The 12,608-nt window shown below is 55.4% G+C and overlaps 2 protein-coding genes across 5 annotated transcripts in view; both read right to left on the reverse strand.

Moving 5' to 3' along the window:
* Nucleotides 1–12,608, reverse strand: part of LOC133343175 (semaphorin-6A-like) — a 160,027-nt gene that overhangs the window by 92,962 nt on the left and 54,457 nt on the right. The window contains exon 1 of one of the 4 annotated variants that reach the window (XM_061552720.1): nt 9,273–9,802. The exons of the other annotated variants lie outside the window; for them this stretch is intronic. The gene's annotated coding sequence lies outside the window, so the exon portion shown is untranslated. Of the gene's footprint in view, nt 1–9,272; nt 9,803–12,608 lie in introns of those variants that run through there. 4 annotated transcript variants of the gene reach the window in all.
* The window catches only part of LOC133340668 (semaphorin-6D-like), a 188,590-nt gene that overhangs the window by 218 nt on the left and 175,764 nt on the right, over nt 1–12,608 (reverse strand). The gene's annotated exons all lie outside the window — the stretch shown is intronic.

The raw sequence follows: 12,608 nt of genomic DNA on the forward strand, positions 1-12,608 counted from the left end.
TCCCCCGTGTAGCCTTAACAGACTGTAGGGGCAAGTGCTGTTAGCGAGCCGGCACGGCACACGAGGGGGTGGGTGGCCAACACCACGCCCGGCCGCCTTTGTCTCCCTAGTACCGATGTTTATACATCGCACCAGGTACTCATTTAAGGCTGAGTCGACCTAGAGTAGGCCCAGAACCGGTTCTGATAATCGTCACCGGTGTTGGCCGTCAGCGGGAATCGAACCCGGGTCGCCAGGTTCGTAGCGCAGCGCGCTAACCGCTACACCACCGCTCCCCATCACACACACACAGAAACACACACACACACAGAAACACACACACACACACACGTATAAAATAATACTTCCATGGAAAACAAACTGCTCTCTATTGAGCTTATACACGTTTGCCTTTGACACACATGTACATAGAATTCGTAATACGGCAATTTTACGATGAACACAAACATACCGACTGTTGTGAGCACACAGACGTAACACGCGATTTGGGGGGCGGTGGGGGGGCGACCGGGGTGGTGTGGACCGGGGGGGGGGGGGCGGCATTGTTCATCTCCGAGGCCGTGCCACGTGTCCGGATCGCGGGAGCAGCAGCCGCTGCATCGTCAGCTGCCTGCGGTGTCTAATTCTGTATTCGAGATACCGTGGAGTGCATCAGCAGCACCACCGCTACCGCTACCACCGCCGCCACCACCACCACCGCCTGTTGGAGGGCAAGTGGTGTTAGTGAGTAGCAGCGCCTATGAAGGCCGGCACGGGACACAGAGTGGGTAGGGGGAGGCCAGCACCACGCCCGACCGCCTTTGTCTCCCAACGCTGGTGTTCACACACTCAGCTCGCCGGGGTTCGTAGCAAAGCGCCCGCTAACCGCTACCACCACCACCGCCGCCACCACCACCACCACCGCCACCACCTCTACCAGCACCATCACCTCTACCAGCACCATCACCTCTACCAGCACCATCACTTCTACCAGCACCATCACTTCTACCAGCACCATCACTTCTACCAGCACCATCACTTCTACCAGCACCATCACTTCTACCAGCACCATCACTTCTACCAGCACCATCACTTCTACCAGCACCATCACTTCTACCAGCACCATCACTTCTACCAGCACCATCACTTCTACCACCACCACCGCCGCCACCATCCCCACCGCCGCCACCATCACCACCGCCACCACCATCACCACCGCCGCCGCCACCGCGTGCGTTCACGCCGTTCCAGGTGAACCAACACAGCGCAAATCCTCTTGACACGCGAGACTGCTGGCCCTGGATGAACAACTCCATGGGGGGGGGGGGGCGGTGCAGGGGAGATGAGTGGCGGTGGGGGCGGTGGTGGAACAATGAACGCCGCCTTACCCGATCCACTACCGGGCAAACCAATTATCACATTAGACGCGTAACCACTGTGTGCGCACCTGCCCATGCCAATCTACAATGACAAATACCTCCCCCCCAACGTGAAACCTTTTACAAAAATTATTATTATTATTCAAGCACCCAGAGTACAAAGTGGATTCTGAACAGCCATGCCTTCACCCTCCCACCCCAGTCTCGCTTTTAAACAGACTGTTGGGGCAAGTGCTGTTAGCGAGTAGCACTGCTTGCCTATGAAGGCCGGCACGGCACACGAGGGGGTGGGTGGCCAGCACCACGCCCGACCGCCTTTGTCTCGCCGTAGCGGCGATGTTTTTACGCACCGCACCAGGTAGTCATTTGAGGCCGAGTCGACCTAAGGGAGTCCCAGGACAGGTTCAGACAATCGTCACGTGGTGGTGGTAGCAGCGTGTGAACCTCTACAAAGACAAAGATCCCCCGTATAGCCTCAGCAAACTGTTGGGGCAAGTGCTGTTAGCGAGCGCCTATGAAGGCCGGCACTGTGACACACAAGGGGGTGGGTGGCCAGCACCACGCCCGGCCGCCTTTGTCTCCCCGTAGCGGCGATGTTTTTACGCAGCGCACCAGGTAGTCATTTGAGGCTGAGGCGACCTAGGGGAGTCCCAAGACAGGTTCAGACAATCGTCACTTGGTGGTGTTGGTGGTGGCCGCGAGCGGGAATCGAACTCGGGTGGGTTTGTAGCGCAGCGCGCTCACCGCTACACACGCTCGCTCGCTCCCGTCACCAACTCGCATCGCACCAAACGTGGAACTTTGGGCACCAAGTGTTGGGCCAACCACATTCCAGCGGTCGCCCAACGTTGCCGGGATGCCATCGTTATCTCTCGAGCACGCCAGCACTTGGCCGTGCGTTTCAGGAGGAGATTGTGAGGCGCGAGAAGATGATAACAACGCGATAACAATAATAATAATAACAACGATGATGCCAGAATGATAAGAATCAACGCCAGAATTTCCACGGTGATATTGTCCAACGAGACTGCGTGGGGTGATGACAGCGTCTCTAAGAGGGCTTCATGCAACAGTGGATAGATCATGGCCGATGATGATGATGACGATGATGCTGCTGCTGCTGATGATGTTTACGACGATGATGTTGATGATGATGGAGTAACGATATGATGACACTATTGCCATGTATCTTCTTGGTTCTTTCGGTAAAGTCACGTAGAAGGAAAATAATAAAATAATAAAAATAAAACATTATATTATTTTATTATGTTTTATTTTTATTATTTTATTATTTTCCTTCTACGTGACTTTTCCGAAAGAACCAAGAAGATGAATCCCTGCAGTCACGAAAGCTTTAAATCGAAATTTATTGCCATGTACTTTGTACAATTTAAAATCGGAAAAAGTTTGCATATGTATTCAAATTATTTTATTTCACTCTGCTTTGTTCCCCGCTAGCCCTGAACATCGAACAAGCAGACAATCAGGCGACGCGTTTCTGCGTAAACATCCCAAGTGTATCCTCTACACATCGCATCAGCCACACACACACGTGCGCGCGCGCGTGGACTTCTGGGTGTGAAATATTTCAGCAGCGTTGGGTTCAACACGAGCAAAAAACCAAGCAGCTTTGGGGACCCGGTTTCGACATTCAGCGTCTGGTTTGCATTGTCGGACAGGCCGGGTGTAGATCTATTTATTTATGTATTTCGTTTCGCATGTATTATCCCACCCCTCAAACTGGACCTAGGGGTGGGCACGGTGGCTAGGAGATGTTAACTACCTCGCCGGGTATGCAGGAGGTCGTGGGTTCGATCCCAACCTTGACGCCTGCTGCTGTGTATTTGTAGTTTGCGTGTCTCATTCTCATAATCATCACGGTGGCGAGACGTTGATTACCTCGCCTGCTATACAGGAATTATTCTCACGTGTTTTTTCCTCCACATTCAGAATCAACAATTTCCACGCGATAAGCCACTTCGTTGGGCTATCATCTGTGATTGCCAGGTGGCTTCTGAAAAAAAAAGCGATAGAGATCATTGGAGCCTTACCTGCTAAAATATAAATATATTAAAATAGATTAGAGTCGCATGTATGTTTGGAATTCGCATGTTCTCCCCGTGGTCGCGCGGACTTTTCTCCGGGTCCTCCACATTTAAAATCACGATTCGAGTATTTGGCGACTGCTATACATTTCCACGTGATGATGATGATGAGCCCGCTTCGTTGAGCTGTCATTGGTGGCCAGGTCGCTTCTGAATAAAGAGCTGTGTAGCTCAGTTGGGGGGCCTTACTCGGTGAAATAAAAATAAAAGTTCCAAGTTAAGTTTTCTTTCACAGTGCAAACGAGCCGATGGACTTGCGTGTTTGCAGAGGGCAAGCCGAGCAGGTCATTGCGAGCCAGGAACCTGGGTGGACCGGAATAAACCCGCCTGCCCGCCTGCCTGCCTGCCTGTCCGCCTGCCTGCCCACGGCCGCGGTCATTACCCTCAAACGCCCCCTCCGCTCTCTATCTCTCGGAAGGCTGACAAACTCACGCGGTCAACGGAAGGTTCAAATTCAGTGGGGGTGGGGGTGTCGGGGGTCTGGGTGAGGGTGGGGGGTGGGGGGTGTAGGTGGGGGGTGGGGGGTGTAGGTGGGGGGTGGGGGTGGGGGTGGGGGTGAAGGTGGAGTTGGGGGTGGAGGTAGGGGTTGGGGTGGAGGTGGGGGTGGGAGTGGAGGTGGAGGTGGGGGTTGGGGTGGAGGTGGGGGTCGGGGTGGAGGTGGGGGTCGGGGTGGGGGTGGAGGTGAAGGTGGAGGTGGAGTTGTGGGTGGAGGTGGAGGTTGAGGTGGGGGTAGGGGTGGAGGCGGGGGTGGGAGTGGAGTTGGGGGTGGGGGTGGAGGTAGGGGTGGAAGTGGGGGTAGAATTGGGAATCCGGGTGATTCATTGCAGTAATCAGATTACGGAAGGAAAACGACCTAGTGATTAAACTATTTAAAGTTAGCAATTGTTTTAATTTAAGCCAGGTAAGTCCCACTGACGTATATACAGCTCTCCTTTTCCCAGAAGCGACCTGGTCATCACAAATGAATGCTCAACGAAGTGGGCTTAGCAGCATCATCATCATCACGTGGACATTTCTAGCAGCAGCCGGATGCTCTGAACGCGTGTAATTGCACGTGTTCATGGTCCTGTCACAGTGGCCAGCAGCAGCAGCAGCACCAGAGGTCGCCGGTAATGCCCACCCGAACTACGTCGTGATCGCGTGGAAATTTACGGCAGCCAACTATTCTTAAAGGCGTGATAGTCGATTCTACATGCGGAGGGAAAAGCCGGTAGGTCCCGGAGAAAAGTCCAAGCAACAACGGGAAGAGACACGCAAACTCAAAATATGCAGCAGCAGGCGTCAAGGTCGGGATTGAGCCTCCGACCTGCTGCGTACCAGGCGAGGTAGTTAACATCTGGCCACCGTGATGGCCACTCTCTCACTCTCACCAACTCGTTCCCTTGCTCTCACTCGCTCGGAGTCGACCTAGGGGAGGCCCAGGATCGGTTCACAAGTCCACGCGACCACCCGGGGAGAGAGACGCAAATTCCACCCGTGCATGCACCAGGGCCGGGATCAAACCCACGACCTCCTGTACACCGGGCGCATTAGTAGGGGCTGAGTTTCGGATAATGATTGTAAATTGAAACAAATAATACCGGGTGTTTCAAGATGGACCCGATTTAAAATCGCTATATCTCTGCAACCACGAACCGCCCATGAACGAAACTCTTACCACTTGAAAGGGCGGGGCATAGAGAGGGAGGGGCATAGAGAGGGCGGGGCATAGAGTTTCAAATGATAACCGCGAGATGCATCTACCAGCACACAAACAGCCCCTAGCCTCAGTCATTCGCAAGACGCGCTGCCTCAACGTTGGATAGGTCGTACGTGACCCCAAGACTTGGCGCTATATTCTTGGCCCCCAAGACCCCCAGACATCACATGCACCCTGCGACTTTTTCTCGTGGGGATACGTCAAAGAGCGCGGTGTTTTTGTGCCACCATTAGCGACTAATCTGGATGACCTCTAAAACAGAATCACGGCAGCGGTGACTTCAGTGGAAGGAGACGACACTTTGAGAGGCGTTTGGGACGAATTCAACTTTCGTCTCGATGTTGTCCGTACAGCAGGTGGAGGGCACATAGAGCATGTATTGAATGGTTAGTAAAACTTGATGACTCATTAAACCGTTCGTAACTTTTTGTGTAATTGTAACATGTTGCCATCGTGAAAATATACTGCTTTGAAATTGGGTCCATCTTTTTAAAACATCCTGTACTTAGGATTTTTCGGGGCGGGAGGGGAGGGGGTGTTTAGCATCTCACTTAAATGTCGGGACGGCTTCCGTCTCTGTACGAATGTAGGCTGTGCTGCTGCTGCTGTTCACCATCGCGATGGGACTCGATACCCGCTATAGTTGAGCAAACGTGGGGAGATCGTAATTGCTCAATTAAGCAGAGGGTCGTGTGATGCTGATGCTGCTGCTGCTGCGTTAGCAGTTAACAAAAAAACCCCAACTCAACACCAATGTCAATCACACACAGTGTGACTTTCACAATATGTTTGAAAAAAATATTCCACCGTGGCCGAGAAGACCCAGAGCCTCGTTACGGAGTTACAGGGCAGGTAAGTTTCCACGCAGCATCTCGCGGGCGATTACAACCAGCTTCATCAGGCGACTTGCCATGAATGTTTCAATACGCCAGCGGAACGTGCGCTGGAGTGGCAGCTGACCGGCACGTGATGTTCACGTGACAAGCACAGTTACGCGATCTAACCCAACAACAAAAACAACAAACAAAAACAAACCTCTGATCACCAATAATATCGTGCCAATCGCTGAAAATACCATCCACCAATTGTGAAAACAGCTGACGAGAGGGGGGGGGGGGGGTTGGGGCGGGGGGGGGAGATGTGGGGTGGGGGCAGGGGGGGTAGCGAGGGTGGGGGTGGGGGAGGGGGGGCGCCCCTGCCCCCCCACATCGTGGACACGTCCTTGAACAGAGTTGGTGAGAGCAGTGGGGTCACCGCTCGCAAAACCGAGGAGGGGGGGGGGGCTCCTTTTTCAAATTGGGTCAACGCTGCCTCCGCAAAGGGGGGGTGTGGGGGGAGTGGGGGGGGGGCTCCGTTGACGAGCAACATTTGACAGCAAACGAGGCTGGGATGAACTTCAGAGGAGTTCGTGCAGCCTCCCCCCCTCCCTACCTCCCTACCTCTCTTCCTCTCTTCCTCTCTCGCTCGCTCGCTCGCTCGCGTCAGTCCTCCGGGGTTAATTACGGACAGCTTCCTTCCTCTGCCTGGGATGGGTGATAGAGAATGAGAGCGAACGAATCGCCCTTGGTACCGCAAGCGACGAGCTCGCGAGTTGGTGGGTGGGTGGACGTGGGTGGGTTGGTGGGTGGGTGGATGTGGGGGGATGTGGGTGGATGTGGGTTGGTTTGTGGGTGGATGTGGGTGGGTTGGTGGATGGGTGGATGTTGGTGGGTGGATGTTGGTGGGTTGGTGGGTGGGTTGGTGGGTGGATGTGGGGGTTGCTGGATGTGGGGGGTGGATGTGGGGGTTGCTGAATGTGGGGGGGGGGGGTGGATGTGGGGGGTGGATGTGAGTGGAAGTGGGGGGGTGAGTGGATGTGGGGAGGGGTGGGTGGATGTGGATGTGGGTGGAAGTGGGGGGGGGTGGATGTGAGTGGAAGTGGGGGGTGGATGTGGGTGGGAGTGGGGGGGGGGTGGATGTGGGTGGAAGTGGGGGGGTGGATGTGGGTGGAAGTGGGGGGGGGGTGGATGTGGGTGGAAGTGGGGGGGTGGATGTGGGTGGAAGTGGGGGGGGGGTGGATGTGGGTGGAAGTGGGGGGGTGGATGTGGGTGGGAGTGGGGGGGGGGTGGATGTGGGTGGAAGTGGGGGGGGGTGGATGTGGGTGGAAGTGGGGGGGGGGTGGATGTGAGTGGAAGTGGGGGGTGGATGTGGGTGGGAGTGGGGGGGGGGCGTGGATGTGGGTGGAAGTGGGGGGGTGGATGTGGGTGGAAGTGGGGGGGGGTGGATGTGGGTGGAAGTGGGGGGTGGAAGTGGGGGGGGGGAGGGTGTCTGTGCGCTTTGCGTCACTGCACAGTCTCGTGCGTGCGCGATTGTCTCTTCTGGTTGTTGTTGGAACTATTTTTAGAAATGAAAGCGGCGGCGGCGGCGGCGGCGGTGGTGGTGGCGGTGCTGCGGTTGTCGCGCTCGCCCCGCCGCGACCTCCCCCCCTCCCAGCATCAGCTCTTAATACTCACACAGACACCCATAGACTTCCATAGAGACCCTTAGACTCACACAGAGACCCATAGACTCACACAGAGACCCATAGACTCACACAGAGACCCATAGACTCACACAGAGACCCATAGACTCACACAGAGACCCATAGACTCACACAGAGACCCATAGACTCACACAGAGACCCATAGACTCCCATAGAGACCCTTAGACTTACAGAGAGACCCATAGACTCACACAGAGACCCATAGACTTCCATAGAGACCCATGGACTCACACATATACCCACAGACTCACACAGAGACCCTTAGACTTACAGAGAGACCCATAGACTCGCAAAGAGACCCATAGACTCGCAAAGAGACCCTTAGACTCACAAAGAGACCCTTAGACTCACACAGAGACCCATGGACTCACATAGAGACACATACCCCCACATATACCCTTAGACTCACATAGAAAGCCATAGACTCACACAGAGACACGAATGCTTCCTTGAAACACCCAATATTTTTTTGAATCTGAAACTCATCTCGAGCACGGTAAAAGTATCATTCCAAGAGAGCCGGCGATGGGTGGAGGAGATCACGCAAGCTCTCGAATCGCCTCGACTTCACCCCTTGACATCGGGTCTGGAACGCACGTCACGGGCAGGCATATCCCCGCCATAGGAATGTGGAATGCCCACCCAGTGCGACACCTGGGCCTTTACGCAACGCCGGCGTCTTTAGTGCCACGCGGAGAGACGAACCAAGTCGCGTGCGCGGGTTTCACTGGCGACGCACAAAGATAAAGATGCCCCGTGTAGCCTCCAAGAGACTTGCTGGGGCCAAGTGCTGTGAGTGAGTAGCAGCACCACTCATGACGCCCGGCACGGCACGCGGGGGGGGGGGGGGTGGCCAGATCCACGTCCACACAAAGACAAAGACCCCCCTCACCCCAATAGCCTTCAACACGCTATTGGGACAAGTGCTGGTAGCGTATGAAGGCCCGGTCGCTCCACGTAACGTACTCATTTGAGGCCGAGCCGACCTAGGGGAGGCCCAGGACCGGTTCGGATAATCGTCACCGGCGTTGGTGAACGTGAGCGGAGGATGGAACTCGGGCTCGGAGCGCAAGTGCGCTAACCGCTGCGCCACCGCTCCCCATACCACGCTCGAACGACAGCGGAGTTCAAGGTGCAGGGTGAGCAAACATCGCCCGGCGTGTCACACGCTGCCCAGCACGCACGCACCACACTGACAAAGATCCCCCGTGTAGCCTTCACCAGACTGTTGGGGCAAGTGCTGCTGCCTGTTCGCGAGCAGCACCTGTGAAGGCCGGCACGGCTCACGAGCGGGGTGGGTGGCCAGCACCACGCCCGGCCGCCTTTGTCTCCCCACTACCAATGGTTTTACACACCGCACCCGGGTACGCGTTTGAGGCCGAGTCGACCTAGGGGAGGCCACGCGACCGTTTCGGATAATCGTCACTTTCGCGAACTCGGCGGGGAGGTTCGCCCGGGTTCGAAATGAAATAACAAGAAGACATTGACAATGAATAACAAGAAGACGTTGTAAATAGAATAACAAGAAGACATTGTAAATAGAATAACAAGAAGACAGTGACAATGAATAACAACAAGTTGAGACTCACCTCTTGCTCTGGCGTGGGGCGGCTCGCTGAGGCAATGCCCCCCCGCCACTCACAATGCGTGGGGAGTACAAGAGACGGCGCTTTAATGTTCTCGCGGTGGTGGTGGTGGTAGCGGTGGTGGTGGCTGTAGTGATAGTAGTGGTCGTGGTGGGTGTAGTGATGGTAGTGGTGGTGGTAGTGGTGGTGGTAGTGGTGGTGGTGGTAGTAGCGGTGGTGGTAGTGGTGGCGGTAGTGGTAGTGGTGGTGGCTGTAGTGATGGTAGTGATCGTGGTGGGTGTAGTGATGGTAGTGGTGGTGGTAGTGGTGGTGGTGGTGGCTGTAGTGGTGGTGGTAGTGATGGTGGTGATGGTGGTGGTGATGGTGGTGGTGGTAGTGGTGGTAGTGGTGGTGGTGGTGGTGATGGTGGTGGTGGTGGCGGTGGTAGTGGTAGTGGTGGTAGTGGTGGTGGTAGTGGTGGTGGTAGTGATGGTAGTGATGGTGGTGGCTGTAGTCACAAATTGCGTTCCCGCCTGTTGCTCTGTGGCAGTGTCACCCGGAGACTCCCCCCCCTCTCCCCCCCCCTCCACCGCCACCCCCCGTATCCTAGCGGTGACGTAACCGGACCACAAACCCCGTCTCGTATCGCACTCCGCGAACTCCCCCCCCCCCTCTCCAACTCGTGCACATGATCCAGCAGAAGCAGCAGCAGCAGCGACGTCACAATGAGAAAGATCCGCACCCCGCCCCGCGTATAAGCCTCGAACACGTGATCGCCACTGTGATGATGATGATGATGATCGTAATCATCGTCATGATCAGTATAATCATCGTGGTCGTCGTCATTTGCGCCTCTGCGGCCGTCGGCAAAGCTTTTCCTCGCCATATTCGGAAGCCACTGGAGCCGTGCGATTGTTAAATCGTCGTCGAGATTGCAAATGTATTTCTTTACAACGCGCGCAAAGACAAAAGTTCCCCCCGTATATGCTTCGACAGATTGTTGGGGCAAGTGCTGGTACATACACGTCACGACATTATTATGATGATGATAATCATCATTAGCAGTGATAGTGTCATCATCATCATCACTTCCAGCAATGAAGACAAAGGACCCCCCCCCCCCTCCTCCCGTATAGCCTCAGCAGACTCTTTGGGCAAGTGCGGTTAGCGAGCACCTATGAAGGCCGGCAGTGCACACGAGGGGGTGGGTGGCCAGCACCACACCCGGCCGCCTTTGTCTCCCTAGTGGCGATGTTCACACACCGCACCAGGAACTCATCTGTGGCCGAGTCGACCTAGGGGAGACCTAGAATCGGGTTTTGGATATCGCTCACCGATGTTGGCCACGAGAGGGGAGTGGAACTCGGGGCGCCGCGTCGGACTTCATTGGGACCGTGGGTGAAGCCAACCCGGCAGGGCAGTGCGCTAACCACTGCGCCACCGCTCCCTCCCCTCCATCCCTCCCCTCCCACCCTCCCACCCTCCCTCCTCCCTCCTCCTCCCTCCTCCTCCTACTCCTCCCATCCCTCCCCTCCCTCCCTCCCCTCCCTCCCCTTCCTCCATCCCTCCCTCACTCCCCTCCATCCCTCCCCCCCTCCCTCACCTCCCCCCCCTCTCTCACCTCCCCCCCTCCCTCACCTCCCCCCCTCCCTCACCTCACCCCCTCCCTCACCTCACCCCCTCCCTCACCTCCCCCCCTCCCTCACCTCCCCCCCTACCTCACCTCCCCCCCTACCTCACCTCACCCCCTCCCTCACCTCCTCCCCTCCCTCACCTCCCCCCTCCCTCACCTCCCCCCCTCCCTCACCTCCCCCCCTCCCTCCCCTCCTCCCTCCGCAATGGACACAGACCGCGGACTGACGCCGTGCGTCACGAGGGTAACGACGGACGCGGGGGCCGAGTGACGCCACCGAGGAGAGGGAAACGAATCGGCCCTTTTGTGTCCCTTCGAAAAGGTTTCGCGTGATTTCGTTTCGAAGGTTCCGGTGACGTTGAGTGCGCGGAGGGAGCGGTGGCGCAGCGGTGAGCGTGCTTCGCAGCGCTACGAACCTGGCCACCCACCCCCTCGTGTACCGTTCCGGCCTTCATAGGTGCTCGCTAACAGCACTTGCCCCTACAGTCTGTTAAGGCTATATGGGGGATCTTTGTTGTATTTGTGTGTAGGGGTAGTGTAGTGGTTAGCGCGCTGCGCTATGAACCCGGAGACACGGGTTCGATTTCCCGCTCACGGCCGACACTCTCGAGACAAAGGCGGCCGTGAATGGATCTGACCCGCCCACCCCCACCCAGCCTTCGTGTGCCGTTCCAGCCTTCACGAGGCATTGCTCCACGCGGACAGCACTTGCCCCAAAAGTAAAAAAGATGTAAATAAAAACCTTCACCTGTACGGTGGCATTTTTTGTTGCATGCGTGCGTCCAGGGGGAGAGAGAGTTGTGAAACTATTTGAGTAACAACAACAAAAAAAACCCTTCCCACAAAAACACCGAAAACCCAACGCCCCTCTGTGTTGTACTGGGGGCCGTCCATAAATGACGTCACGCGATTTTGGACCATTTTTGACCCCCCCCCTCCCTCCTCGTCACACGGCGTCACAAAAGTCAGACCCCCCCCCCCCCTCAAATATGACGTCACAAAGCTCTGTACCCCCCCACCCAAAAAAATATTTACATTTTGAAAATAAAACACGCTTCAAATCGCTTTAAACTATTGTCATTGTAGTGCGTATTTCGTGTGGCGCTGCACTCTGATGTTGTAGGAGTGTTGTTATAACAATCCTATATTTATTTAAAATTGCGCATTTTCATGTGACGTCACGTTTCTAGTTGTTATTCCCATCGTGTTTTTGTTGAACATTTTCTTGTCCCTCGCGCTACGCGACCGTGTTTTTGTGTTCTTTGTTGTTGAAGCGTTCTCACGCCGTGCCCCTACTGCGCACTTGTTAAAAAAAGAGCTTTACAACTCATCGGATTCCGCCTGCAGTTTGAATAAGTTGATGACGGCTATCGTGTCCGTGTTGTTGTGTTGTTTGTTGTTACCCTGTGCCGCGACTGGACATCCGTGCAAAACAAAAAGGAGCTTTACAACTCATCGGATTTGATCATTGTTGTTTACCCTTCTATCTGGCAACAAAACTGACACCACCTTTTTGACAAGGAGTCATGTTTGCATCGACCACAATACCTGCAGCCATAATGCAAACAAAAAACACAACTCTGATAATGTATGCACTGTCCTTGAAGTTGATTGGTCCACACCCGAGACAGCTTTCTTTAGAGCCTAGTCTCACATGGGTTGGACCAGATGACGCCTGCTCAAGTCTACATACATATGGGTCTCTGTGTGAGCCTGTGGGTCTCTGT

This window comes from Lethenteron reissneri, chromosome 1, assembly GCF_015708825.2.
Source record: "Lethenteron reissneri isolate LAM-NWPU_2019-01 chromosome 1, ASM1570882v1, whole genome shotgun sequence".
Taxonomy (NCBI): Eukaryota; Metazoa; Chordata; class Hyperoartia; order Petromyzontiformes; family Petromyzontidae; genus Lethenteron; species Lethenteron reissneri.